The 26,213-nt window shown below is 46.4% G+C and overlaps 8 non-coding genes and 1 pseudogene across 8 annotated transcripts; all 9 read left to right on the plus strand.

Moving 5' to 3' along the window:
* Positions 1-6,150: 6,150 nt before the first annotated feature.
* On the plus strand, positions 6,151-6,341 carry LOC130342452 (U2 spliceosomal RNA). The gene has a single exon (XR_008882092.1). It is a non-coding gene; the product is annotated as a U2 spliceosomal RNA (small nuclear RNA).
* Positions 6,342-8,429: 2,088 nt separating this feature from the next.
* On the plus strand, positions 8,430-8,620 carry LOC130342453 (U2 spliceosomal RNA). Its single transcript, XR_008882094.1, has one exon. It is a non-coding gene; the product is annotated as a U2 spliceosomal RNA (small nuclear RNA).
* Positions 8,621-10,713: 2,093 nt separating this feature from the next.
* On the plus strand, positions 10,714-10,904 carry LOC130342454 (U2 spliceosomal RNA). Its single transcript, XR_008882095.1, has one exon. It is a non-coding gene; the product is annotated as a U2 spliceosomal RNA (small nuclear RNA).
* A 2,106-nt stretch (positions 10,905-13,010) lies between these two features.
* Positions 13,011-13,197, plus strand: LOC130342430 (U2 spliceosomal RNA). The gene has a single exon (XR_008882076.1). It is a non-coding gene; the product is annotated as a U2 spliceosomal RNA (small nuclear RNA).
* Positions 13,198-13,892: 695 nt separating this feature from the next.
* On the plus strand, positions 13,893-14,076 carry LOC130342422 (U2 spliceosomal RNA). The gene has a single exon (XR_008882070.1). It is a non-coding gene; the product is annotated as a U2 spliceosomal RNA (small nuclear RNA).
* Positions 14,077-16,164: 2,088 nt separating this feature from the next.
* Positions 16,165-16,355, plus strand: LOC130342455 (U2 spliceosomal RNA). The gene has a single exon (XR_008882096.1). It is a non-coding gene; the product is annotated as a U2 spliceosomal RNA (small nuclear RNA).
* Positions 16,356-18,444: 2,089 nt separating this feature from the next.
* LOC130342409 (U2 spliceosomal RNA) lies at positions 18,445-18,635 on the plus strand. Its single transcript, XR_008882061.1, has one exon. It is a non-coding gene; the product is annotated as a U2 spliceosomal RNA (small nuclear RNA).
* Positions 18,636-20,717: 2,082 nt separating this feature from the next.
* Positions 20,718-20,850, plus strand: LOC130342438 (U2 spliceosomal RNA; annotated as a pseudogene).
* Positions 20,851-25,889: 5,039 nt separating this feature from the next.
* LOC130342416 (U2 spliceosomal RNA) lies at positions 25,890-26,080 on the plus strand. The gene has a single exon (XR_008882066.1). It is a non-coding gene; the product is annotated as a U2 spliceosomal RNA (small nuclear RNA).
* Positions 26,081-26,213: the final 133 nt, after the last annotated feature.

The following is a 26,213-nucleotide window of genomic DNA, read 5'->3' on the forward strand; positions in this document are numbered from 1 at the left end:
GTAACTTGATGGAGTTGTAAGACAAGCTCAGGTCAGAGTGGCAAAAGGCAATGAACTGTAGTATAGTGGAAATGCTAAAGCCCCAAGGCAAGGCGTGTCTGTCCAGAAACGAGCTGTATAAGCTGATGGCTGCTGCGTAAGCCTTCCTTGTCCTTGGGGCTAATGAACTCCTCACTAAAGTTTCTGCTATCAGGGAGTAACGCCTCAATCCAGAGTTAGCACCCGATGTGAAGGCACTGTGGTGGCTACTGGCTCCGCACCTGGTGAGACCTGGAAAAAAAGATCATAGTTACCCCTAGACAAGGCATCAGCCGCTGTGTTGCAAGTTCCAGCTATGTGTACTGCAATGAAGTTGAAATTGTGTTGTAGTGCTATCCATACTAGCCTGCGCAAATAACTCATGACCTGTAATGATTTGGATCTACCCTTGTTAACTGTCTGTACTGTGGCCAAATTGTCACAGAAAAACGTGACCGTGGATTTGGACCATGAGGATCCCCAGACGTGTGCTGCTGCCACTATGGGATACACTTCAAACAAGGCGGAAGTGCGGCTGAACCCAGGGACATCCATAACCTCTGGTGGCCATCGGCTGGCCATCCACTGCTCGCCATGGATTGCTGCGAAACCCAGTGTGCCTGTGGCATCCGTGTACACCTTAGGGGAGTCGAGAGTGACAGCTGGCAAGAAAATTGACACCCCATTCCACTGACTGATGTGATCATGCCACATGTGTAAGTCTGCCAACGCTTCAGGACCTAACTTGACCGGACTACCTGACTTTGTTGCTAGTGACAGTAGTGCCAACAGCCTTGATACAAAAGATCTACCCTGCGGAATTATCCGCATCGCGAAAGCTAGCATGCCTAGCAAGCTCTGTAGTTCAACCCTTGATGTCACTCGTGTTCTCATGAATTTCTGGATGGTTTCTTTAATTCTACTGAGTTTGTCTGCGGGCAGGCTGGCCTGCATTCTCTCTGTGTCCAGTACCACACCTAGGAATGTAATCTTAGCTGATGGTCCCTCCGTTTTCCCATGAGATACTGGTATACCCAGGGTGTCGAATAAAGACCTCAGTGCTAGCAGACTGTTGGGATTACCGCCTGGGGGATCTAACAGGAGAAAGTCGTCCAAGTAATGTATGACGTGTCTACAACCTGACACATTTACCAGTACCCAGTGCAATGCTCTTGCTAGCTGTTCGAACAACCACGGGCTGCTCTTGGAGCCGAACGTGAGTCTTGAGGCGAAATAGTACATGCCCTGCCACTTTATGCCATACCACTTCCACAACTCTTCTGCTATTGGTAGCAACTTGAAGGCATCGGCAATATCTGCCTTTGCTAACCATGTACCTGGTCCCAACTGAAGAATATTTTGTATAGCGAGGTCGACTGAAGCATATTTCATAGCAAATTCTTCAGATGGGATCAGGGCATTCAGGCTGGGTACTACAGAAGAATATGGGGCAGATAAGTCGTAAATTAAACGTTTTTTATTGGAGAATTTCCCTGTCACCACCCCGACCGGACTGACCCTCCAGACTTCGAATGGTGACGTCTGGAATGGCCCGATGATGAAGCCTTTGGTTAACTCCTGTTGGATTAATTCCGTAACGACCTGGGGTTGCTGCGTGGCTGACCGTAAATTTTTGCACTCAAACGTAGATTGAGGTAAAGACACTAAGCCTGTGTGGAAACCCGACCTGAAGCCTGTGAGTAACCATTGTACCCAGTCTCGTTCCGGGTGATCTGCCAACACACCAGCCAGCGCATCCACCTGGACCCCGCCTAGTCACGACTGCTGTGACCTCTGAGAGCACAATGAGCTGGGATGGGCCCGGAAGCAGAGCAAGCACACGTGCAACAACCTGCAGTTGCTGAAATTGCAACTTGCCAAGTTGTAGTTGTTGCATACCTGGCTCCTGCCCAGGTACCTCACAGGGCGCCCCAGTTTGTCTACAGCAGTCGAGAACTTGTGCCCGGGAGCAGGAGAAGCCGTGACCCCCCTACTGGTACTTGGCTCAGGCTCGTGGCTGGCGCTGGAACACCACGGGGCTGTGTGTGAAATAGACTGGCAGATGGTGCAGGTCGGAGCCTTCAACCCAGCAAAATGCTTACAAAACAGTTCGGTGTCTACCACTCCCCAGTCTGTTTCGTAAGCGAACTGACTGACCCCTGCCGCAGCCTTTGCCGCAAAGGACTTGTGGTACTCGTAGAAGTACGACCCGCCGTATTTGTACGCAAACTCTGATAATTTGTACAAATACAGGTCCAGCTCTTCCCTCCTCTCTGGTTTCTCAGTACAGATCACATCCCTGTATAGGCTGAAAGCAATCACAAACTCTACTATAGTGAGCTTGCGGTTTAACCTGGCATCCTTGCTCTTGAAGACCACCGAGACCTCCCCACATGCTACCGTCTTCGTCTCAGTGACGTCTTGGGTGCTGATAAGCAAGGATGCCAGGTTAACGTCCTTGCCGTCCAGAATATCCTTGCGGATGGAAGCGGGAATGAAGTGTGATGGCGTGATTTTTGGAGGAGTTGTTCCCCTACCTACAGGAGTTGCCACCATAGGCGTAGCTGGGGTTGCGGGTGCAACCGCCGCGAGGGGAACTGATGCTTGGGACGCACTACCCCTCTCGAATGTGTCCATTCTGGATTCCAGGCTGGACATGGAGGACAACATGCTGTTCATCATAGAATGCAGTTGTGCCAGGGACGTGGCTACTGTCTGCCCTGACATGTCCTGCTGACTGCCGCTCGCTTCCTGTCCTGATGTTAGCAGCTTGTATAATTCTGCTTTCCTAGCTGCCGCCGGAAATGGAATTCCCTTCTTGCGAAGCTCCTCCATCAATCTGGGAATTGTCCAGGATCTGTACGCCGTGCCTATTCCCTGCTCGGAACTCCTGGCAGGGGTTTCTGGGACAGACAACGTGTCTTCGATGTCTGATGCGTTCGACATAATGCCTCCACCTGTCCGGGCCATGACGGGTGCCGGGGAGAGATTAATAAAACATGAAAACCATGTATGCCTTCCGACTCTAGTTGATAAGCCCTTCTGCTACTAACCTGCCAACTACCACCGTCAACCGTCAGGCAAGGACCTAGGACAACACGATATATTAACACATGCTATAACATTCCTACTATCGACTCAGGTGCCTACCACCTCACCGTGTACTACCTAGACCAACTCTCCTGGCTCGTTGACCGTGACTATACTAGACCATCCCAATTGTCGTGAAAACATGATCGTGGGACAGTGAAACCGCCAACATTTACACCATCGTGACATAAGGTTCTAAGGCCTGCGGAGCACAAGCCCCTGTCGTGGACCGTGTGAACGCAACGTGTCGCCTCGTGCGAATTGCTCTGAAAATGTGTCCGCAACTGTCTTGTCGTGGTTCCGTCCTGCAAGATGTTTCGGGAGATAGTCTAATTATAAGTGTATTGCTCTGAAGACGTGTCAGCAGCAATGAGTCGTAGCTACCCTCCTGAAGAACGTGTCAGGATAAGTGGATCTGCGCTTAATCGTACGTGTGCCGTGTGGTATGCTCTGAAAACGTGTCAGCAGCAAACCAGATGTAGGTTACCCCCCTGAAGACGTGTCAGGACAACGGGTTAAATTCCTACCAATGAATGACGTATGGTATGCTCTGAAAACGTGTCAGCAGCCAATAACTGTTATGTCCCCCCCCCCCGCCACCCTGCATGCGTGTCAGGGTGACGGTTCACTTCTATTCAAGTGTGTAGCGCGATGGCATGCTCTGAAAAACGTGTCAGTAGCAAACCAGCTGTAGGTTACCCCCCTGAAATCGTGTCAGTACAACGGGTTAACTCCTACAAAAGTGCGTAACGTGTGGTATGCTCTGAAAGACGTGTCAGTAGCAAACCTGGCTGTAGGTCACCCCCTGAAAGCGTGTCAGGATAACAGGTTAAACTCCTACATATGTGCGTGACGTGTGGTATGCTCTGAAAAACGTGTCAGTAGCACACTTGGAAACGAGTTGAAGATGACCAGCTGTGAATGCTGCCCCTAAATCGTGTCGGACTGCAGTTGTTGGTTACTCTTATGAGTCCGTAACGTGAGCTATACGGTGTGCTCTGGCCACGTGCCAGTAGTCCTTGTTATGCGGGAGTGTCAATGTTTGCTCCTGTGTGGCGTTCCGTATGTCCTGTGATGCTAGCCATGGGGCCTGTCCAAGGAATGACACCCGTCCCCCTTTTTTTTTTTTTTTTTTTTTTTTTTTATACGACCATGCCCCCCACATGTACATGCATACGCATCTGCACCCACCCTCTGCATGTGCGTACACCTGCGCATGCATGCCCTGACGCGTCAGACGCCAATAGTCGTTTCAGAGGTTTACTGTTATGTCCCCCCCTGTGTTGGCCCCTGTTCTGTTGTCATATACTGAGATCTATCCGGATGAGCTGCGGCTGTTGACCCCCTGGAGACATGACCTCCGCCCCACTGCACGTGGTATCCCCGTGATCACATCTCCAGAGTAGTCACAGCCTGTGCCTTGTCAGATCAATCATAGCTGTCAATGTATCTCAGTAATGTGCATCAACTGTGACAACTACCGGTTCCCAGTGCTAATACATATACCTTGGAACATACCTATGAGTTTTGACTGTTTTGCCAGGACTTGTCCTACGCACTTTTAAGCCTATAAAGTATAAATGCATAATGTAACAATACCCAGCCACATAGTACGTTATCCCATCGTCAAGATTGAAGACCTTGTACCCTCCTTGTTGTCAGCGATATGCATGGCACGTACCCTGTCACAACCACCGCCGGTGATCACTCAGAAATAACGACATAACAAGTTATCACCATCCTCAGTACCGACATGCTGCCAATCAACCCCCCCCTCACAGACTCTGCACTGCCATCTAAGCGTCCCTGGCAGAATCAGTTGGCTGCGAATCTGCCGTCCCCCCTGCGAGGAACCGTTTGCGGGGCTGTACGTTTCACGGGCGTGGCCACTAAAGGCCCCTGTATCCAGCGCTTACCCGTCCTCTGGATTCAGTCCTGGAGATCGATGCGTGTCCCCTGGCTGAACGCCCGCCGTTCACCTGACCGGAACCGGAAATCCCCGCTTGCTGACGTCCCTTCCTGTAACGTCTCCAACGCTGTGCGAACAACGCTGTGCGATGAACGTGCCGGCTTGCAGAGAGGCCGAACGTTAAATACACCCGGCCCCTCCCACAAATTCAGCCGTAGGCTTCTCACATATATATATATATATATATATATATATATATACGCGCACACACACACATATATATAAACGTATTCTCCGTTGAGATATTGCAGCCGCTGCTGTGTCCAGGCCCAGGAGCCTTAGCACTGTGCTGTGATGTCACTCAATACCACTGACATCACTAGGTGTAAACAACATCTCTCCTTTGCTGTGTATGTGACTATGGAGCTGTTTGGTGATGTCGTCTATTATGGCCTTCATAGAAGCAACAGGAGATTGTTGCATCCATCTAGAACCCTCAGAACTACAGTGCTATGATGTCACTCACTTCCACAGGCCTTGCAGAGTGTAAACAACAACAACCCAGCTTTGTTGTGTATGTAACCATAGGGATTTGTGATGTCACCTAGAACCTTCACAGCAGCGACAGCTTTATGAGGAGCATCAGCACTGCTCTGCCTGAGCAGAACCATCACCGCCATAGGTTGTCAAATAACCCGGGTTTAACCCACACAGGTAAGTCCAATGGGGTGCAGGCATGTCCTCTATGCTTACAGCTTCCCGTGGGTGTTGGTTTGATACCGTTTGGGGACAGCCAAGGAGGCATCTGCAGGCAACAAAGGTAGGTGTGTGCTTGTGTGTGTGTTTCCTATGCAGATCCTAAGCCCAGTGTCACATGCAAGTAGGAGGAGTAAGAAGGGTTCCTGGCAAATCCGGGTTATGGATTGCATTTAAAAAGGCCCCGTGGGAGTGCAATGGGCCCCTGTCTTGCTGCTTAGCAATAATGGTATGGGTTTAGGTTCTGCTGTGTGTACTGGTGGTTGACTGCCCCCCAGCCCAGAGTGTGCATGGAAAATTGTCTGGCAGCCTCCCTGACAGCAAGCAGTGATAGTGCCCATGAAGGGCACCTTGTTGGGCCCGCCCCTTTCATGGTTATCGCTTCTCGGCCTTTTGGCTAAGATCAAGTGTAGTATCTGTTCTTATCAGTTTAATATCTGATACGTCCCCTATCTGGGGACCATATATTAAATGGATTTTTGAGAACGGGGGCCGATTTCGAAGCTTGCTTCCGTCGCCCTATGCATTGACCCGATATGGCAGTATCTTCGGGTACAGTGCACCACCCCCTTACAGGGTTAAAAAGAAAGATTCCTACTTTCATTGCTACCTGCTTGCTGGCTAGCCAGCTAGCCAGCCCTGTGGGCCTTGCTGCTGCTGCAGCCAAAAAACAAAAGGTGGTGCTGCTGCTGCTTCTGCTGCTTCTGCTTCTGCTTGTGTCTGGCCGCTGTTGGAGCGTCCAGGCACAGGACTTCTGCTGCTGCTGACTAAATGGCCTCCTTAATTGGATCATTTGAGTAGCCAGCACACCTGTGCAGGTAGGGCATGACATGATAGGCAGCTGCCTTGATAGCGGGTGGGTGCTGAATGTTCCTAATTGACAAAATAAGATTAATGCTTATGAAGAAATATAAAATCTCATCCCTTCCCCAATATCGCGCCACACCCCTACCCCTTAATTCCCTGGTTGAACTTGATGGACATATGTCTTTTTTCGACCGTACTAACTATGTAACTATGTAACATAACATGGGGGGGGGGGTCTCCTGGCTGTTCACACAGGTGTGTCATTGCTGTACATTGACCATGCATTGCTTCTGTGGTATTGCAAAGGCAAAGACAAATGCTTCCAGCCATCCATTGCACTAATGGATTGGTCATCAGCTGGCTGTCTATGTCCCGCATCAATATAGACCAAAGTACAGAGGGTTAGGCTATGCTATTGTGCACCTACCTGATGCATCAGAAGGTGCGAGGCCCTTGCTAAATTCTGTGCACAGACTTTGAGATCTATACTTTAGACTGTATCTAAACCTGCTCCAACATGGACTGACATTCTGGCCTACTTTCAGCCGATGCGACTTGTCTGTCGCTGAACAGTCGCTTTTTATGTATTCAGCACCTATGTATAATGTTGTAAAAATGCTCTAGAAGCTAAAGTCGCAGAAATGTCACACATATTTGGCCTGCAACTTTCTGTGCGACAAATTCAGACAGGAAAAATTAGTATAAATCCTTAGAAAATTATCCCCCAGTGTCTCCATCTGCTGGCGGTATTGAATAAGCATTGCTGCACTGATGGGGTATGCATTAGACGAAAAAAAAGAAGAAAAAGAAGAATAATACGCCCAGAAAAGAGGCGAAAAGGAGAAAAACGTAAAAAAACGTGAAAAAAAAGTAAGAGGAAGAGAAGGGAAAAAAAGGTGGAAATGGGTTTAAAAGTGATTTCGGCGGAGAAATATATATATATATATATATATATATATATATATATATATATATACGCGCACACACACACATATATATAAACGTATTCTCCGTTGAGATATTGCAGCCGCTGCTGTGTCCAGGCCCAGGAGCCTTAGCACTGTGCTGTGATGTCACTCAATACCACTGACATCACTAGGTGTAAACAACATCTCTCCTTTGCTGTGTATGTGACTATGGAGCTGTTTGGTGATGTCGTCTATTATGGCCTTCATAGAAGCAACAGGAGATTGTTGCATCCATCTAGAACCCCCAGAACTACAGTGCTATGATGTCACTCACTTCCACAGGCCTTGCAGAGTGTAAACAACAACAACCCAGCTTTGTTGTGTATGTAACCATAGGGATTTGTGATGTCACCTAGAACCTTCACAGCAGCGACAGCTTTATGAGGAGCATCAGCACTGCTCTGCCTGAGCAGAACCATCACCGCCATAGGTTGTCAAATAACCCGGGTTTAACCCACACAGGTAAGTCCAATGGGGTGCAGGCATGTCCTCTATGCTTACAGCTTCCCGTGGGTGTTGGTTTGATACCGTTTGGGGACAGCCAAGGAGGCATCTGCAGGCAACAAAGGTAGGTGTGTGCTTGTGTGTGTGTTTCCTATGCAGATCCTAAGCCCAGTGTCACATGCAAGTAGGAGGAGTAAGAAGGGTTCCTGGCAAATCCGGGTTATGGATTGCATTTAAAAAGGCCCCGTGGGAGTGCAATGGGCCCCTGTCTTGCTGCTTAGCAATAATGGTATGGGTTTAGGTTCTGCTGTGTGTACTGGTGGTTGACTGCCCCCCAGCCCAGAGTGTGCATGGAAAATTGTCTGGCAGCCTCCCTGACAGCAAGCAGTGATAGTGCCCATGAAGGGCACCTTGTTGGGCCCGCCCCTTTCACGGTTATCGCTTCTCGGCCTTTTGGCTAAGATCAAGTGTAGTATCTGTTCTTATCAGTTTAATATCTGATACGTCCCCTATCTGGGGACCATATATTAAATGGATTTTTGAGAACGGGGGCCGATTTCGAAGCTTGCTTCCGTCGCCCTATGCATTGACCCGATATGGCAGTATCTTCGGGTACAGTGCACCACCCCCTTACAGGGTTAAAAAGAAAGATTCCTACTTTCATTGCTACCTGCTTGCTGGCTAGCCAGCTAGCCAGCCCTGTGGGCCTTGCTGCTGCTGCAGCCAAAAAACAAAAGGTGGTGCTGCTGCTGCTTCTGCTGCTTCTGCTTCTGCTTGTGTCTGGCCGCTGTTGGAGCGTCCAGGCACAGGACTTCTGCTGCTGCTGACTAAATGGCCTCCTTATTTGGATCATTTGAGTAGCCAGCACACCTGTGCAGGTAGGGCATGACATGATAGGCAGCTGCCTTGATAGCGGGTGGGTGCTGAATGTTCCTAATTGACAAAATAAGATTAATGCTTATGAAGAAATATAAAATCTCATCCCTTCCCCAATATCGCGCCACACCCCTACCCCTTAATTCCCTGGTTGAACTTGATGGACATATGTCTTTTTTCGACCGTACTAACTATGTAACTATGTAACATAACATGGGGGGGGGGGGGTCTCCTGGCTGTTCACACAGGTGTGTCATTGCTGTACATTGACCATGCATTGCTTCTGTGGTATTGCAAAGGCAAAGACAAATGCTTCCAGCCATCCATTGCACTAATGGATTGGTCATCAGCTGGCTGTCTATGTCCCGCATCAATATAGACCAAAGTACAGAGGGTTAGGCTATGCTATTGTGCACCTACCTGATGCCTCAGAAGGTGCGAGGCCCTTGCTAAATTCTGTGCACAGACTTTGAGATCTATACTTTAGACTGTATCTAAACCTGCTCCAACATGGACTGACATTCTGGCCTACTTTCAGCCGATGCGACTTGTCTGTCGCTGAACAGTCGCTTTTTATGTATTCAGCACCTATGTATAATGTTGTAAAAATGCTCTAGAAGCTAAAGTCGCAGAAATGTCACACATATTTGGCCTGCAACTTTCTGTGCGACAAATTCAGACAGGAAAAATCAGTATAAATCCTTAGAAAATTATCCCCCAGTGTCTCCATCTGCTGGCGGTATTGAATAAGCATTGCTGCACTGATGGGGTATGCATTAGACGAAAAAAAAGAAGAAAAAGAAGAATAATACGCCCAGAAAAGAGGCGAAAAGGAGAAAAACTTAAAAAAAACGTGAAAAAAAAGTAAGAGGAAGAGAAGGGAAAAAAAGGTGGAAATGGGTTTAAAAGTGATTTCGGCGGAGAAATATATATATATATATATATATATATATATATATATATATATATATACGCGCACACACACACATATATATAAACGTATTCTCCGTTGAGATATTGCAGCCGCTGCTGTGTCCAGGCCCAGGAGCCTTAGCACTGTGCTGTGATGTCACTCAATACCACTGACATCACTAGGTGTAAACAACATCTCTCCTTTGCTGTGTATGTGACTATGGAGCTGTTTGGTGATGTCGTCTATTATGGCCTTCATAGAAGCAACAGGAGATTGTTGCATCCATCTAGAACCCTCAGAACTACAGTGCTATGATGTCACTCACTTCCACAGGCCTTGCAGAGTGTAAACAACAACAACCCAGCTTTGTTGTGTATGTAACCATAGGGATTTGTGATGTCACCTAGAACCTTCACAGCAGCGACAGCTTTATGAGGAGCATCAGCACTGCTCTGCCTGAGCAGAACCATCACCGCCATAGGTTGTCAAATAACCCGGGTTTAACCCACACAGGTAAGTCCAATGGGGTGCAGGCATGTCCTCTATGCTTACAGCTTCCCGTGGGTGTTGGTTTGATACCGTTTGGGGACAGCCAAGGAGGCATCTGCAGGCAACAAAGGTAGGTGTGTGCTTGTGTGTGTGTTTCCTATGCAGATCCTAAGCCCAGTGTCACATGCAAGTAGGAGGAGTAAGAAGGGTTTCTGGCAAATCCGGGTTATGGATTGCATTTAAAAAGGCCCCGTGGGAGTGCAATGGGCCCCTGTCTTGCTGCTTAGCAATAATGGTATGGGTTTAGGTTCTGCTGTGTGTACTGGTGGTTGACTGCCCCCCAGCCCAGAGTGTGCATGGAAAATTGTCTGGCAGCCTCCCTGACAGCAAGCAGTGATAGTGCCCATGAAGGGCACCTTGTTGGGCCCGCCCCTTTCACGGTTATCGCTTCTCGGCCTTTTGGCTAAGATCAAGTGTAGTATCTGTTCTTATCAGTTTAATATCTGATACGTCCCCTATCTGGGGACCATATATTAAATGGATTTTTGAGAACGGGGGCCGATTTCGAAGCTTGCTTCCGTCGCCCTATGCATTGACCCGATATGGCAGTATCTTCGGGTACAGTGCACCACCCCCTTACAGGGTTAAAAAGAAAGATTCCTACTTTCATTGCTACCTGCTTGCTGGCTAGCCAGCTAGCCAGCCCTGTGGGCCTTGCTGCTGCTGCAGCCAAAAAACAAAAGGTGGTGCTGCTGCTGCTTCTGCTGCTTCTGCTTCTGCTTGTGTCTGGCCGCTGTTGGAGCGTCCAGGCACAGGACTTCTGCTGCTGCTGACTAAATGGCCTCCTTATTTGGATCATTTGAGTAGCCAGCACACCTGTGCAGGTAGGGCATGACATGATAGGCAGCTGCCTTGATAGCGGGTGGGTGCTGAATGTTCCTAATTGACAAAATAAGATTAATGCTTATGAAGAAATATAAAATCTCATCCCTTCCCCAATATCGCGCCACACCCCTACCCCTTAATTCCCTGGTTGAACTTGATGGACATATGTCTTTTTTCGACCGTACTAACTATGTAACTATGTAACATAACATGGGGGGGGGGGGGGTCTCCTGGCTGTTCACACAGGTGTGTCATTGCTGTACATTGACCATGCATTGCTTCTGTGGTATTGCAAAGGCAAAGACAAATGCTTCCAGCCATCCATTGCACTAATGGATTGGTCATCAGCTGGCTGTCTATGTCCCGCATCAATATAGACCAAAGTACAGAGGGTTAGGCTATGCTATTGTGCACCTACCTGATGCATCAGAAGGTGCGAGGCCCTTGCTAAATTCTGTGCACAGACTTTGAGATCTATACTTTAGACTGTATCTAAACCTGCTCCAACATGGACTGACATTCTGGCCTACTTTCAGCCGATGCGACTTGTCTGTCGCTGAACAGTCGCTTTTTATGTATTCAGCACCTATGTATAATGTTGTAAAAATGCTCTAGAAGCTAAAGTCGCAGAAATGTCACACATATTTGGCCTGCAACTTTCTGTGCGACAAATTCAGACAGGAAAAATCAGTATAAATCCTTAGAAAATTATCCCCCAGTGTCTCCATCTGCTGGCGGTATTGAATATGCATTGCTGCACTGATGGGGTATGCATTAGACGAAAAAAAAGAAGAAAAAGAAGAATAATACGCCCAGAAAAGAGGCGAAAAGGAGAAAAACGTAAAAAAAACGTGAAAAAAAAGTAAGAGGAAGAGAAGGGAAAAAAAGGTGGAAATGGGTTTAAAAGTGATTTCGGCGGAGAAATATATATATATATATATATATATATATATATATATATATATATATATATATATATATACGCGCACACACACACATATATATAAACGTATTCTCCGTTGAGATATTGCAGCCGCTGCTGTGTCCAGGCCCAGGAGCCTTAGCACTGTGCTGTGATGTCACTCAATACCACTGACATCACTAGGTGTAAACAACATCTCTCCTTTGCTGTGTATGTGACTATGGAGCTGTTTGGTGATGTCGTCTATTATGGCCTTCATAGAAGCAACAGGAGATTGTTGCATCCATCTAGAACCCTCAGAACTACAGTGCTATGATGTCACTCACTTCCACAGGCCTTGCAGAGTGTAAACAACAACAACCCAGCTTTGTTGTGTATGTAACCATAGGGATTTGTGATGTCACCTAGAACCTTCACAGCAGCGACAGCTTTATGAGGAGCATCAGCACTGCTCTGCCTGAGCAGAACCATCACCGCCATAGGTTGTCAAATAACCCGGGTTTAACCCACACAGGTAAGTCCAATGGGGTGCAGGCATGTCCTCTATGCTTACAGCTTCCCGTGGGTGTTGGTTTGATACCGTTTGGGGACAGCCAAGGAGGCATCTGCAGGCAACAAAGGTAGGTGTGTGCTTGTGTGTGTGTTTCCTATGCAGATCCTAAGCCCAGTGTCACATGCAAGTAGGAGGAGTAAGAAGGGTTCCTGGCAAATCCGGGTTATGGATTGCATTTAAAAAGGCCCCGTGGGAGTGCAATGGGCCCCTGTCTTGCTGCTTAGCAATAATGGTATGGGTTTAGGTTCTGCTGTGTGTACTGGTGGTTGACTGCCCCCCAGCCCAGAGTGTGCATGGAAAATTGTCTGGCAGCCTCCCTGACAGCAAGCAGTGATAGTGCCCATGAAGGGCACCTTGTTGGGCCCGCCCCTTTCACGGTTATCGCTTCTCGGCCTTTTGGCTAAGATCAAGTGTAGTATCTGTTCTTATCAGTTTTCATGCCGGTGGACAGTAACGCCGGTATGGGGCTGGTGGGGATGGGTGCTGCATGGAGGATGCAGGTGTACCAGGGCTTTCCGGGGCTGGTTCTGAGGAATCAGCTCGACGGCTGCCCCGATGTGACCTGTTCCCTCCGGGTCTCGCCATGAGGCTGAGAGGGTCTAGAGCCGAGGTACTTTTGTGCCTCGGGGAGTGGTGACCCCGAGGTGCCGAAACTCACTGGGAGGATAGACTCACTGAGTTGAAGCACGGGCACCATAATCTCTTCACCTTGTGGCACTCACCTCTTGATTCCCGGCCTTCTGGCTAGGATCAGAGAAATTTTTATAGATCCGGCCGGATGTCCGGGCAGTATATCTGCACACATTCACTTATTTATTTCTTTTTTTTGTCTCACTGTGTCACTTTTTGCGTGTTGTGTGTTCACAGGATTGGTCAGGATGCGGTAGCCCTTCTGGGTGTCCCTCCTGGCGGTCTAGGGGAGGTGTGTGTGGCCATTAGGTTCCGCACCTCCCTGCAAACACCCCGGGTACTCCTGCTTTTGCAGGGTACCTACCGTAATCGGCTCTGCGGGCAGATACCTTGGCTAACGCCAAGGGGGATGCCGGGAGCATTTGTGGTCCCCTAGTAGCTTCGGCGAAAAGGGACATCGAACCTGGAACCTCGCAGGTACCTTTTGGTCCGGAGGCGAAGGGTAAGGTTTGTTGGGGGGCCTCTCTCCTATCGGAGAAGGGCTTGCGATAGACCGCATCCTTTGTGCACGTTTTTTTAGTGTAACACGTTTGCACTTTTTCTTGCACTTTGGGTGAATCGAAAGCACGTTCCTCGGCTTTAGATAAAAAGAAAAAAAAAAAATCTGTTCTTATCAGTTTAATATCTGATACGTCCCCTATCTGGGGACCATATATTAAATGGATTTTTGAGAACGGGGGCCGATTTCGAAGCTTGCTTCCGTCGCCCTATGCATTGACCCGATATGGCAGTATCTTCGGGTACAGTGCACCACCCCCTTACAGGGTTAAAAAGAAAGATTCCTACTTTCATTGCTACCTGCTTGCTGGCTAGCCAGCTAGCCAGCCCTGTGGGCCTTGCTGCTGCTGCAGCCAAAAAACAAAAGGTGGTGCTGCTGCTGCTTCTGCTGCTTCTGCTTCTGCTTGTGTCTGGCCGCTGTTGGAGCGTCCAGGCACAGGACTTCTGCTGCTGCTGACTAAATGGCCTCCTTAATTGGATCATTTGAGTAGCCAGCACACCTGTGCAGGTAGGGCATGACATGATAGGCAGCTGCCTTGATAGCGGGTGGGTGCTGAATGTTCCTAATTGACAAAATAAGATTAATGCTTATGAAGAAATATAAAATCTCATCCCTTCCCCAATATCGCGCCACACCCCTACCCCTTAATTCCCTTGTTGAACTTGATGGACATATGTCTTTTTTCGACCGTACTAACTATGTAACTATGTAACATAACATGGGGGGGGGGGGGGGTCTCCTGGCTGTTCACACAGGTGTGTCATTGCTGTACATTGACCATGCATTGCTTCTGTGGTATTGCAAAGGCAAAGACAAATGCTTCCAGCCATCCATTGCACTAATGGATTGGTCATCAGCTGGCTGTCTATGTCCCGCATCAATATAGACCAAAGTACAGAGGGTTAGGCTATGCTATTGTGCACCTACCTGATGCATCAGAAGGTGCGAGGCCCTTGCTAAATTCTGTGCACAGACTTTGAGATCTATACTTTAGACTGTATCTAAACCTGCTCCAACATGGACTGACATTCTGGCCTACTTTCAGCCGATGCGACTTGTCTGTCGCTGAACAGTCGCTTTTTATGTATTCAGCACCTATGTATAATGTTGTAAAAATGCTCTAGAAGCTAAAGTCGCAGAAATGTCACACATATTTGGCCTGCAACTTTCTGTGCGACAAATTCAGACAGGAAAAATCAGTATAAATCCTTAGAAAATTATCCCCCAGTGTCTCCATCTGCTGGCGGTATTGAATAAGCATTGCTGCACTGATGGGGTATGCATTAGACGAAAAAAAAGAAGAAAAAGAAGAATAATACGCCCAGAAAAGAGGCGAAAAGGAGAAAAACGTAAAAAAACGTGAAAAAAAAGTAAGAGGAAGAGAAGGGAAAAAAAGGTGGAAATGGGTTTAAAAGTGATTTCGGCGGAGAAATATATATATATATATATATATATATATATATATATATATACGCGCACACACACACATATATATAAACGTATTCTCCGTTGAGATATTGCAGCCGCTGCTGTGTCCAGGCCCAGGAGCCTTAGCACTGTGCTGTGATGTCACTCAATACCACTGACATCACTAGGTGTAAACAACATCTCTCCTTTGCTGTGTATGTGACTATGGAGCTGTTTGGTGATGTCGTCTATTATGGCCTTCATAGAAGCAACAGGAGATTGTTGCATCCATCTAGAACCCTCAGAACTACAGTGCTATGATGTCACTCACTTCCACAGGCCTTGCAGAGTGTAAACAACAACAACCCAGCTTTGTTGTGTATGTAACCATAGGGATTTGTGATGTCACCTAGAACCTTCACAGCAGCGACAGCTTTATGAGGAGCATCAGCACTGCTCTGCCTGAGCAGAACCATCACCGCCATAGGTTGTCAAATAACCCGGGTTTAACCCACACAGGTAAGTCCAATGGGGTGCAGGCATGTCCTCTATGCTTACAGCTTCCCGTGGGTGTTGGTTTGATACCGTTTGGGGACAGCCAAGGAGGCATCTGCAGGCAACAAAGGTAGGTGTGTGCTTGTGTGTGTGTTTCCTATGCAGATCCTAAGCCCAGTGTCACATGCAAGTAGGAGGAGTAAGAAGGGTTCCTGGCAAATCCGGGTTATGGATTGCATTTAAAAAGGCCCCGTGGGAGTGCAATGGGCCCCTGTCTTGCTGCTTAGCAATAATGGTATGGGTTTAGGTTCTGCTGTGTGTACTGGTGGTTGACTGCCCCCCAGCCCAGAGTGTGCATGGAAAATTGTCTGGCAGCCTCCCTGACAGCAAGCAGTGATAGTGCCCATGAAGGGCACCTTGTTGGGCCCGCCCCTTTCACGGTTATCGCTTCTCGGCCTTTTGGCTAAGATCAAGTGTAGTATCTGTTCTTATCAGTTTAATATCTGATACGTCCCCTATCTGGGGACCATATATTAAATGGATTTTTGAGAACGGGGGCCGATTTCGAAGCTTGCTTCCGTCGCCCTATGCATTGACCCGATATGGCAGTATCTTCGGGTACAGTGCACCACCCCCTTACAGGGTTAAAAAGAAAGATTCCTACTTTCATTGCTACCTGCTTGCTGGCTAGCCAGCTAGCCAGCCCTGTGGGCCTTGCTGCTGCTGCAGCCAAAAAACAAAAGGTGGTGCTGCTGCTGCTTTTGCTGCTTCTGCTTCTGCTTGTGTCTGGCCGCTGTTGGAGCGTCCAGGCACAGGACTTCTGCTGCTGCTGACTAAATGGCCTCCTTAATTGGATCATTTGAGTAGCCAGCACACCTGTGCAGGTAGGGCATGACATGATAGGCAGCTGCCTTGATAGCGGGTGGGTGCTGAATGTTCCTAATTGACAAAATAAGATTAATGCTTATGAAGAAATATAAAATCTCATCCCTTCCCCAATATCGCGCCACACCCCTACCCCTTAATTCCCTGGTTGAACTTGATGGACATATGTCTTTTTTCGACCGTACTAACTATGTAACTATGTAACATAACATGGGGGGGGGGGGTCTCCTGGCTGTTCACACAGGTGTGTCATTGCTGTACATTGACCATGCATTGCTTCTGTGGTATTGCAAAGGCAAAGACAAATGCTTCCAGCCATCCATTGCACTAATGGATTGGTCATCAGCTGGCTGTCTATGTCCCGCATCAATATAGACCAAAGTACAGAGGGTTAGGCTATGCTATTGTGCACCTACCTGATGCATCAGAAGGTGCGAGGCCCTTGCTAAATTCTGTGCACAGACTTTGAGATCTATACTTTAGACTGTATCTAAACCTGCTCCAACATGGACTGACATTCTGGCCTACTTTCAGCCGATGCGACTTGTCTGTCGCTGAACAGTCGCTTTTTATGTATTCAGCACCTATGTATAATGTTGTAAAAATGCTCTAGAAGCTAAAGTCGCAGAAATGTCACACATATTTGGCCTGCAACTTTCTGTGCGACAAATTCAGACAGGAAAAATCAGTATAAATCCTTAGAAAATTATCCCCCAGTGTCTCCATCTGCTGGCGGTATTGAATAAGCATTGCTGCACTGATGGGGTATGCATTAGACGAAAAAAAAGAAGAAAAAGAAGAATAATACGCCCAGAAAAGAGGCGAAAAGGAGAAAAACGTAAAAAAACGTGAAAAAAAAGTAAGAGGAAGAGAAGGGAAAAAAAGGTGGAAATGGGTTTAAAAGTGATTTCGGCGGAGAAATATATATATATATATATATATATATATATATATATATATATATACGCGCACACACACACATATATATAAACGTATTCTCCGTTGAGATATTGCAGCCGCTGCTGTGTCCAGGCCCAGGAGCCTTAGCACTGTGCTGTGATGTCACTCAATACCACTGACATCACTAGGTGTAAACAACATCTCTCCTTTGCTGTGTATGTGACTATGGAGCTGTTTGGTGATGTCGTCTATTATGGCCTTCATAGAAGCAACAGGAGATTGTTGCATCCATCTAGAACCCTCAGAACTACAGTGCTATGATGTCACTCACTTCCACAGGCCTTGCAGAGTGTAAACAACAACAACCCAGCTTTGTTGTGTATGTAACCATAGGGATTTGTGATGTCACCTAGAACCTTCACAGCAGCGACAGCTTTATGAGGAGCATCAGCACTGCTCTGCCTGAGCAGAACCATCACCGCCATAGGTTGTCAAATAACCCGGGTTTAACCCACACAGGTAAGTCCAATGGGGTGCAGGCATGTCCTCTATGCTTACAGCTTCCCGTGGGTGTTGGTTTGATACCGTTTGGGGACAGCCAAGGAGGCATCTGCAGGCAACAAAGGTAGGTGTGTGCTTGTGTGTGTGTTTCCTATGCAGATCCTAAGCCCAGTGTCACATGCAAGTAGGAGGAGTAAGAAGGGTTCCTGGCAAATCCGGGTTATGGATTGCATTTAAAAAGGCCCCGTGGGAGTGCAATGGGCCCCTGTCTTGCTGCTTAGCAATAATGGTATGGGTTTAGGTTCTGCTGTGTGTACTGGTGGTTGACTGCCCCCCAGCCCAGAGTGTGCATGGAAAATTGTCTGGCAGCCTCCCTGACAGCAAGCAGTGATAGTGCCCATGAAGGGCACCTTGTTGGGCCCGCCCCTTTCACGGTTATCGCTTCTCGGCCTTTTGGCTAAGATCAAGTGTAGTATCTGTTCTTATCAGTTTAATATCTGATACGTCCCCTATCTGGGGACCATATATTAAATGGATTTTTGAGAACGGGGGCCGATTTCGAAGCTTGCTTCCGTCGCCCTATGCATTGACCTGATATGGAAGTATCTTCGGGTACAGTGCACCACCCCCTTACAGGGTTAAAAAGAAAGATTCCTACTTTCATTGCTACCTGCTTGCTGGCTAGCCAGCTAGCCAGCCCTGTGGGCCTTGCTGCTGCTGCAGCCAAAAAACAAAAGGTGGTGCTGCTGCTGCTTCTGCTGCTTCTGCTTCTGCTTGTGTCTGGCCGCTGTTGGAGCGTCCAAGCACAGGACTTCTGCTGCTGCTGACTAAATGGCCTCCTTAATTGGATCATTTGAGTAGCCAGCACACCTGTGCAGGTAGGGCATGACATGATAGGCAGCTGCCTTGATAGCGGGTGGGTGCTGAATGTTCCTAATTGACAAAATAAGATTAATGCTTATGAAGAAATATAAAATCTCATCCCTTCCCCAATATCGCGCCACACCCCTACCCCTTAATTCCCTGGTTGAACTTGATGGACATATGTCTTTTTTCGACCGTACTAACTATGTAACTATGTAACATAACATGGGGGGGGGGGGGTCTCCTGGCTGTTCACACAGGTGTGTCATTGCTGTACATTGACCATGCATTGCTTCTGTGGTATTGCAAAGGCAAAGACAAATGCTTCCAGCCATCCATTGCACTAATGGATTGGTCATCAGCTGGCTGTCTATGTCCCGCATCAATATAGACCAAAGTACAGAGGGTTAGGCTATGCTATTGTGCACCTACCTGATGCATCAGAAGGTGCGAGGCCCTTGCTAAATTCTGTGCACAGACTTTGAGATCTATACTTTAGACTGTATCTAAACCTGCTCCAACATGGACTGACATTCTGGCCTACTTTCAGCCGATGCGACTTGTCTGTCGCTGAACAGTCGCTTTTTATGTATTCAGCACCTATGTATAATGTTGTAAAAATGCTCTAGAAGCTAAAGTCGCAGAAATGTCACACATATTTGGCCTGCAACTTTCTGTGCGACAAATTCAGACAGGAAAAATCAGTATAAATCCTTAGAAAATTATCCCCCAGTGTCTCCATCTGCTGGCGGTATTGAATAAGCATTGCTGCACTGATGGGGTATGCATTAGACGAAAAAAAAGAAGAAAAAGAAGAATAATACGCCCAGAAAAGAGGCGAAAAGGAGAAAAACGTAAAAAAACGTGAAAAAAAAGTAAGAGGAAGAGAAGGGAAAAAAAGGTGGAAATGGGTTTAAAAGTGATTTCGGCGGAGAAATATATATATATATATATATATATATATATATATATATATATATATACGCGCACACACACACATATATATAAACGTATTCTCCGTTGAGATATTGCAGCCGCTGCTGTGTCCAGGCCCAGGAGCCTTAGCACTGTGCTGTGATGTCACTGACATCACTAGGTGTAAACAACATCTCTCCTTTGCTGTGTATGTGACTATGGAGCTGTTTGGTGATGTCGTCTATTATGGCCTTCATAGAAGCAACAGGAGATTGTTGCATCCATCTAGAACCCTCAGAACTACAGTGCTATGATGTCACTCACTTCCACAGGCCTTGCAGAGTGTAAACAACAACAACCCAGCTTTGTTGTGTATGTAACCATAGGGATTTGTGATGTCACCTAGAACCTTCACAGCAGCGACAGCTTTATGAGGAGCATCAGCACTGCTCTGCCTGAGCAGAACCATCACCGCCATAGGTTGTCAAATAACCCGGGTTTAACCCACACAGGTAAGTCCAATGGGGTGCAGGCATGTCCTCTATGCTTACAGCTTCCCGTGGGTGTTGGTTTGATACCGTTTGGGGACAGCCAAGGAGGCATCTGCAGGCAACAAAGGTAGGTGTGTGCTTGTGTGTGTGTTTCCTATGCAGATCCTAAGCCCAGTGTCACATGCAAGTAGGAGGAGTAAGAAGGGTTCCTGGCAAATCCGGGTTATGGATTGCATTTAAAAAGGCCCCGTGGGAGTGCAATGGGCCCCTGTCTTGCTGCTTAGCAATAATGGTATGGGTTTAGGTTCTGCTGTGTGTACTGGTGGTTGACTGCCCCCCAGCCCAGAGTGTGCATGGAAAATTGTCTGGCAGCCTCCCTGACAGCAAGCAGTGATAGTGCCCATGAAGGGCACCTTGTTGGGCCCGCCCCTTTCACGGTTATCGCTTCTCGGCCTTTTGGCTAAGATCAAGTGTAGTAATACAGGAGATCTGGTCAGAAGGTACTCGGGTACCCCTCTCCTCGGCCTTGTGGGATCGCCCAGGTTTATTGCCTGGGCTTCACCCACTTGTTGCTATTGGGGAGAGGGCCTAGTCCCAGGGTAACGAGTAGCGATCGCCTCTCAAGACCTTCGGGTGGAGAGAGGTTAGAACCATGGATGATGATCCGGATCCAGGTTCTGTGCCGGCATACGCAAGGATCAAAAACACCGTGAGAGTCATTCTCACGGATGATACCAAAAGGGCGGACGATTTGAAATTCGTAGTAGAGGACGTGCTCGGAGGAGTTTTCGGAATACAGAAGGGCGAGATATTGGCAATCCAGGACTACCCGAAGCGTAAAATTTTTGATGTGACGTTCACACAAAATGGCATCCACAGAGATTTTGTTACCAGAGCTGCTGCGAGTAAAGACAAAAAGCTTCAGGGTGTCCGGATTATTGAGCTTGTTCTAGACGATATTAAGCTGGTGGTAGTAAAGATGTATTCCCCTTTCGCCAACCTACACGATGTTGAGTTGTTTTTACAAGTCTATTTTAGTAAGGTTGAGTGCAGAGGAAAAATCATGAACAGCTGTGGCATCTGGACATCTAAGTGGAGATTTCAGGTTACATGCAAAAAAGATGACAGATTGCCAGGGGGAATACAACTACCACCAGCTCGTTTTAAAATAAATAATATGTGTGGCGACCTCTTTTATGCGGGGATGCCAAGCTACTGCAGGAAGTGTCACAGATATGGACACACAAAAGAAAACTGTGAAAGTACATGCAAAAAATGTGGTAGCACACAGCACGAGACAGAGAAATGCACAAGAGGAGGGAGGTGCAATTTCTGTCAACAATTCGGTCACCTTTTCTCCTCTTGTCCCCACAGACATAGGACGGAGCAGCAGTGGCAACCCTGGAGGCAGCAAGGACAGCAACCGGGACACCAGCCGAGGCAAGCAGAGCCAGTGATTACCCCCCCACAAGAGGTAAGCGGTGAGATGGAGAAGGAGAAAGACCCCCCTCAGGCAAAAGGAGGGGACCCTAAAGAGCAGAGGATGGCCAAAAAACGTGCAAGTGGTGAAAAAACTGGCCCCCAGGAGCATGCTGGGTTAAGAGAGGAGCGGACGGCGGCCGAATCCGCTCCTCAGCAACCTCTGGCTCAGGGTCCCCCTGAGAGCGATGATCCGGGTGGAGAGGTGAAGGTTAAAAGGCGGAGGGGCTCCAGAAGACTCTATTCGGAGGCGGTCCAGGGGGAGCCGATGGAAGTACCTGCGGATGCAGGGAACCCAAGTGACGTTCCTCCACAGGTCCCCATAGGGGATACCCCCCCCTCCTCCCTGCCAGGAGGAGGTTTCAGGGGTGACCGTCTCTGAGGTACCAGAGACGGAACTAAGTGAACACCCGACCCCTATGGAGGGGCAAGAGGTGGAAGAACCCAATGAGTCTGGAGCCCTGATTGCCAGGATGCCCGAGAACAACTATGCCTCAATCATGATGGAGGAGGGGGGTTGGCTGAGTGATGGTGCCTCCTCTCCTGCTTCCTCTATGCGTACAGTTGAGTCAGATTTTGGGGGGTATGAGGCTTCGGAGGGGGAATCAGAGGTGTAAGACGTTTTCTTGTACATTCCCATGGCTGAGTTGTCCGGTCTGTCCTTGAACGTGAGAAGTGTGAGCGCCAGAGTAAGAAGGGTTGCCCTATTTAATTACTTGTCGGTTTTTGCTGCTTCCGTCCTTTTCCTGCAGGAATGTGGCATCCCGCACAGATTAAATTATAAAGAATATGAAGATGATTGGGTGCACGGTCCATCAGTCTGGTCTGGATCAAATGAGTCCAGATCAGCAGGGGTCGCCATACTTTTTAAAGGGAACGTTTTAATTGAGAGTTTTAACGAAATTTTACCAGGCAGAATTTTATTGGTCAGCGCTTTTATTAATGGTATTAAATGGCAGTTTTAAAATTTTTATGGTTCTCCTGATAAGAATGAAAGAATAAAAATGTTGGAGATTTTACCCCTTTTTATTAACAATTCTAGTCCTCTTGTTTTATCAGGTGATTTTAATTGTATTTTAAGGGGAGAACGCCGTTTTTCGAACGCAGTGAGTAGGAACTATGATAAGACGTCTTTTATGTTAAAAAACTTGATTTTAGATTTTAATCTCACTGATGTTTTTAAAAAATGTAATTTTAACGTACCAGAGGAAGACGGTGTTACCTGGAGCAATGCAAGCTGTAGCTCCAGGATAGATTTTATTTTTTGTTCTTATCAAGTACTGCCTTTTAACTGTGATCTTTTTACCAATGTTTTTTCTGACCATAAATTATTGTATTTTAAAGTTAAAAGTGATTTTAAAAGGAGAACTGGTAGGAATGCCTGGAAGTTAAACGTGTCCCTTTTAGAAGATCCGCAGGTTTTATCAGATTTTATCACCTTTTACAAGGAATGCAGACGAGTAAAAGACCCCAACACTCCCACCAGTATCTGGTGGGAAAAAATGAAACTAAAAATAAAAGAATTTTTTATCCGTGTTGGGGTTAGGAAAGCTAAAGAAAAACGTGAATTTTATAATATCCTAAATACTCGTCTGCAAACCCTGTACAAATTCAGAGCACATGGGATGGAGGTGGAGAAGGAGGTACATGATCTTAAAAAAGAAATAACTAAGTGCCTGGAGCAGAAAGGAAAAGAAATTATCTTTAGGTCTCGAATACAGCATCTTGAGGAAAACGAGACCTGCTCCAGGTATTTTTTTAAGAAAATACATGAAAATAGAAGGTTAATAGAAAACATTGAAGGAGTGAATGATGTACAGGGTATTTTAAAAAAGGTGCAAGAGTTTTATGTGGATCTTTTTAATGTAAAACACATTGATGAATGTTTTATGAATGACTCGTTAAAGGAGATCACCAATTTTTTAGATCCTGTCTCACAGTCTTTTTTATTGCAGAATATTTCAGAGCAGGAGATTTTAGAGACCGTCAAGAGTTTTAAAACAGGTAAAGTGCCTGGGCCGGATGGTATACCCATTGAATTTTATGTTACTTTTTATGGTATTTTAAAAGAAGATTTGTTCTCCCTTTTTACGGAAGTCTTTAAGTCTAAAATCCTCCCAGGCTCATGGAAGAAGGGTGATGTCTCCCTGCTATTCAAAAAGGGAGACCGGTCGGAACTCAAAAACTGGAGACCAATCACCCTTCTGAACTGCGACTATAAAATAATGGCGAAACTGTGTGCTAACCGCTTAAAGAACGTAATCCATAAAATAATTCATACAAACCAAGTCTGTGGGGTGCCTGGGAGGAGTTTATGGGAGAACCTAAACCTTTTAAAGGATGTAATTAGCGACACCAAATTAAGAAAAGGAAAGCTGGCGGTTTTATCCATAGATTTTGAAAAAGCTTTCGACAGGGTGTCACATTTTTATCTTTTTAAGGTTTTAGAGAAAATGGGTATACCTGATGGCTTTTTATTGTCTCTTAGAGCTTTTTATGATAACTGTACTAGTAAAATTTTAGTAAATGGTTTTAAGACACAGGGCGTGATTTTAAATTCCGGAGTGAAGCAGGGGTGTCCCTTGTCCCCACTACTCTTCATTTGCGCAATAGAGCCTCTTTTATGTACAATACGAAAGGATAAGCAGATCCATGGAGTCCCCCTGCCAGGAGGAGGGGGACTAGAGGCGAAGGTAGTGGGGTACATGGACGATGTTGCGGTGTTTTGCAGGGACACCCCATCGCTTCAGAAGACGCTAAAACAGATTCAATATTTTAATTGTGCCTCCGGTTTTAAAGTCAATTTTAACAAAAGTAACATTTTAAACATAGGCGGAATGCCTTTGTATGATGTGCCCGTCCCTGTGTCTGAGTCGGTGCAGATTTTAGGTGTCTCCTTTGACGAGTCTAATAATGGTTTTAATAGCTGGGACTTGGTGGCTCAAAAAATAAATAAGAAAATATGTATGTGGAACATGCGAGAACTTACAATGGAAGGGAAGGTTTTAATTACAAAAATGGTGCTTTTACCTATTTTATTGTATTTAAGTCTGGTTTTCCCACCCCCCGAAATGGTTCTAAAGAAAATAACAAAAGCTTGTTTTACTTTCTTTTGGAGTTCTAAGAGCGAAAAATTAAAGAGACAAATTGTGATAAAACCGAACTCCAGGGGCGGTAAGGATTTTCCAGATTTTAAAGCTTTCCTTTTAATAAAGTTTTTTAGCATGTGTTTTACTACTGTTTTTAAAGATAGCTACTGGTCTTATTTTGTTCGTTTTAATACTGGTTATTTTATGCGGAGGAACGGCTGGTTTTCTACAGTTTTAAGTTGCCCTTATTCTTTGAATTTACCCCCTCAATACATGATTTTAGGAAAAATTTTAAACTTATATAATTTTAAAGGTAAAAGTGTTCAGGATCTGTGCAATAGCAAAAAACTACTAAAGGAAATAAAAGAAACCAGTACCGTGACTCCCATCAAAAATTTTAACGAACAGAAGTGTATACAGATTTGGAAGATGTTGAGTATTAATTATCTTTTTAATTCACAGAAGGACCTGGCCTGGAGCTGCGCACACGAGTGTCTTCCATGCCGGGCATTCCAGCACCGAAGAGGATTATCCAACTCTGCAACCTGCCCGAGGGAGGGATGCCGACAAGAGGAGACCGTGCACCATCTAATATGGACTTGTTTTTACTCGCAGAAAATATGGACAAAGATACTCCCTCTGGTAAAAAGGATAACTGGACTAAAAGACTTAAATATTGCAGTGGTTTTTTATGGTTGCCTGGAATGCCCAACACGGACTCAAGAGACTATTGCATGGAAGATCATAAACTGTGTGAAGGCAGCTCTGTGGAAGGCCAGGAATATTTTATTGTTCAAGCATGAGGTTTTATCTGTGAAGGACATTTTATCTATCTGTTTTTATGAAATGTACCAGTACTATCTTTTAGACAAGAAGAGATTTCCGCTTTTATCTAGAAAATGGTTTTTAAAAGAATGGAATTCTATCTTGTAAAGCCACCAAGTGCCCATTTTATGTTTTAATATGTTGTAAATATGTTGTTTATATGTAACTGTATTTATTGACATATTTGCACAACTTTGTTAACATTATTTAATTTTTAATAAAGTTGCCCCCGTAAGGGTAGTCAAGTTAAAAAAAAATCTGTTCTTATCAGTTTAATATCTGATACGTCCCCTATCTGGGGACCATATATTAAATGGATTTTTGAGAACGGGGGCCGATTTCGAAGCTTGCTTCCGTCGCCCTATGCATTGACCCGATATGGCAGTATCTTCGGGTACAGTGCACCACCCCCTTACAGGGTTAAAAAGAAAGATTCCTACTTTCATTGCTACCTGCTTGCTGGCTAGCCAGCTAGCCAGCCCTGTGGGCCTTGCTGCTGCTGCAGCCAAAAAACAAAAGGTGGTGCTGCTGCTGCTTCTGCTG

This window comes from Hyla sarda, unplaced genomic scaffold (assembly GCF_029499605.1).
Source record: "Hyla sarda isolate aHylSar1 unplaced genomic scaffold, aHylSar1.hap1 scaffold_650, whole genome shotgun sequence".
Classification (NCBI taxonomy): Eukaryota; Metazoa; Chordata; class Amphibia; order Anura; family Hylidae; genus Hyla; species Hyla sarda.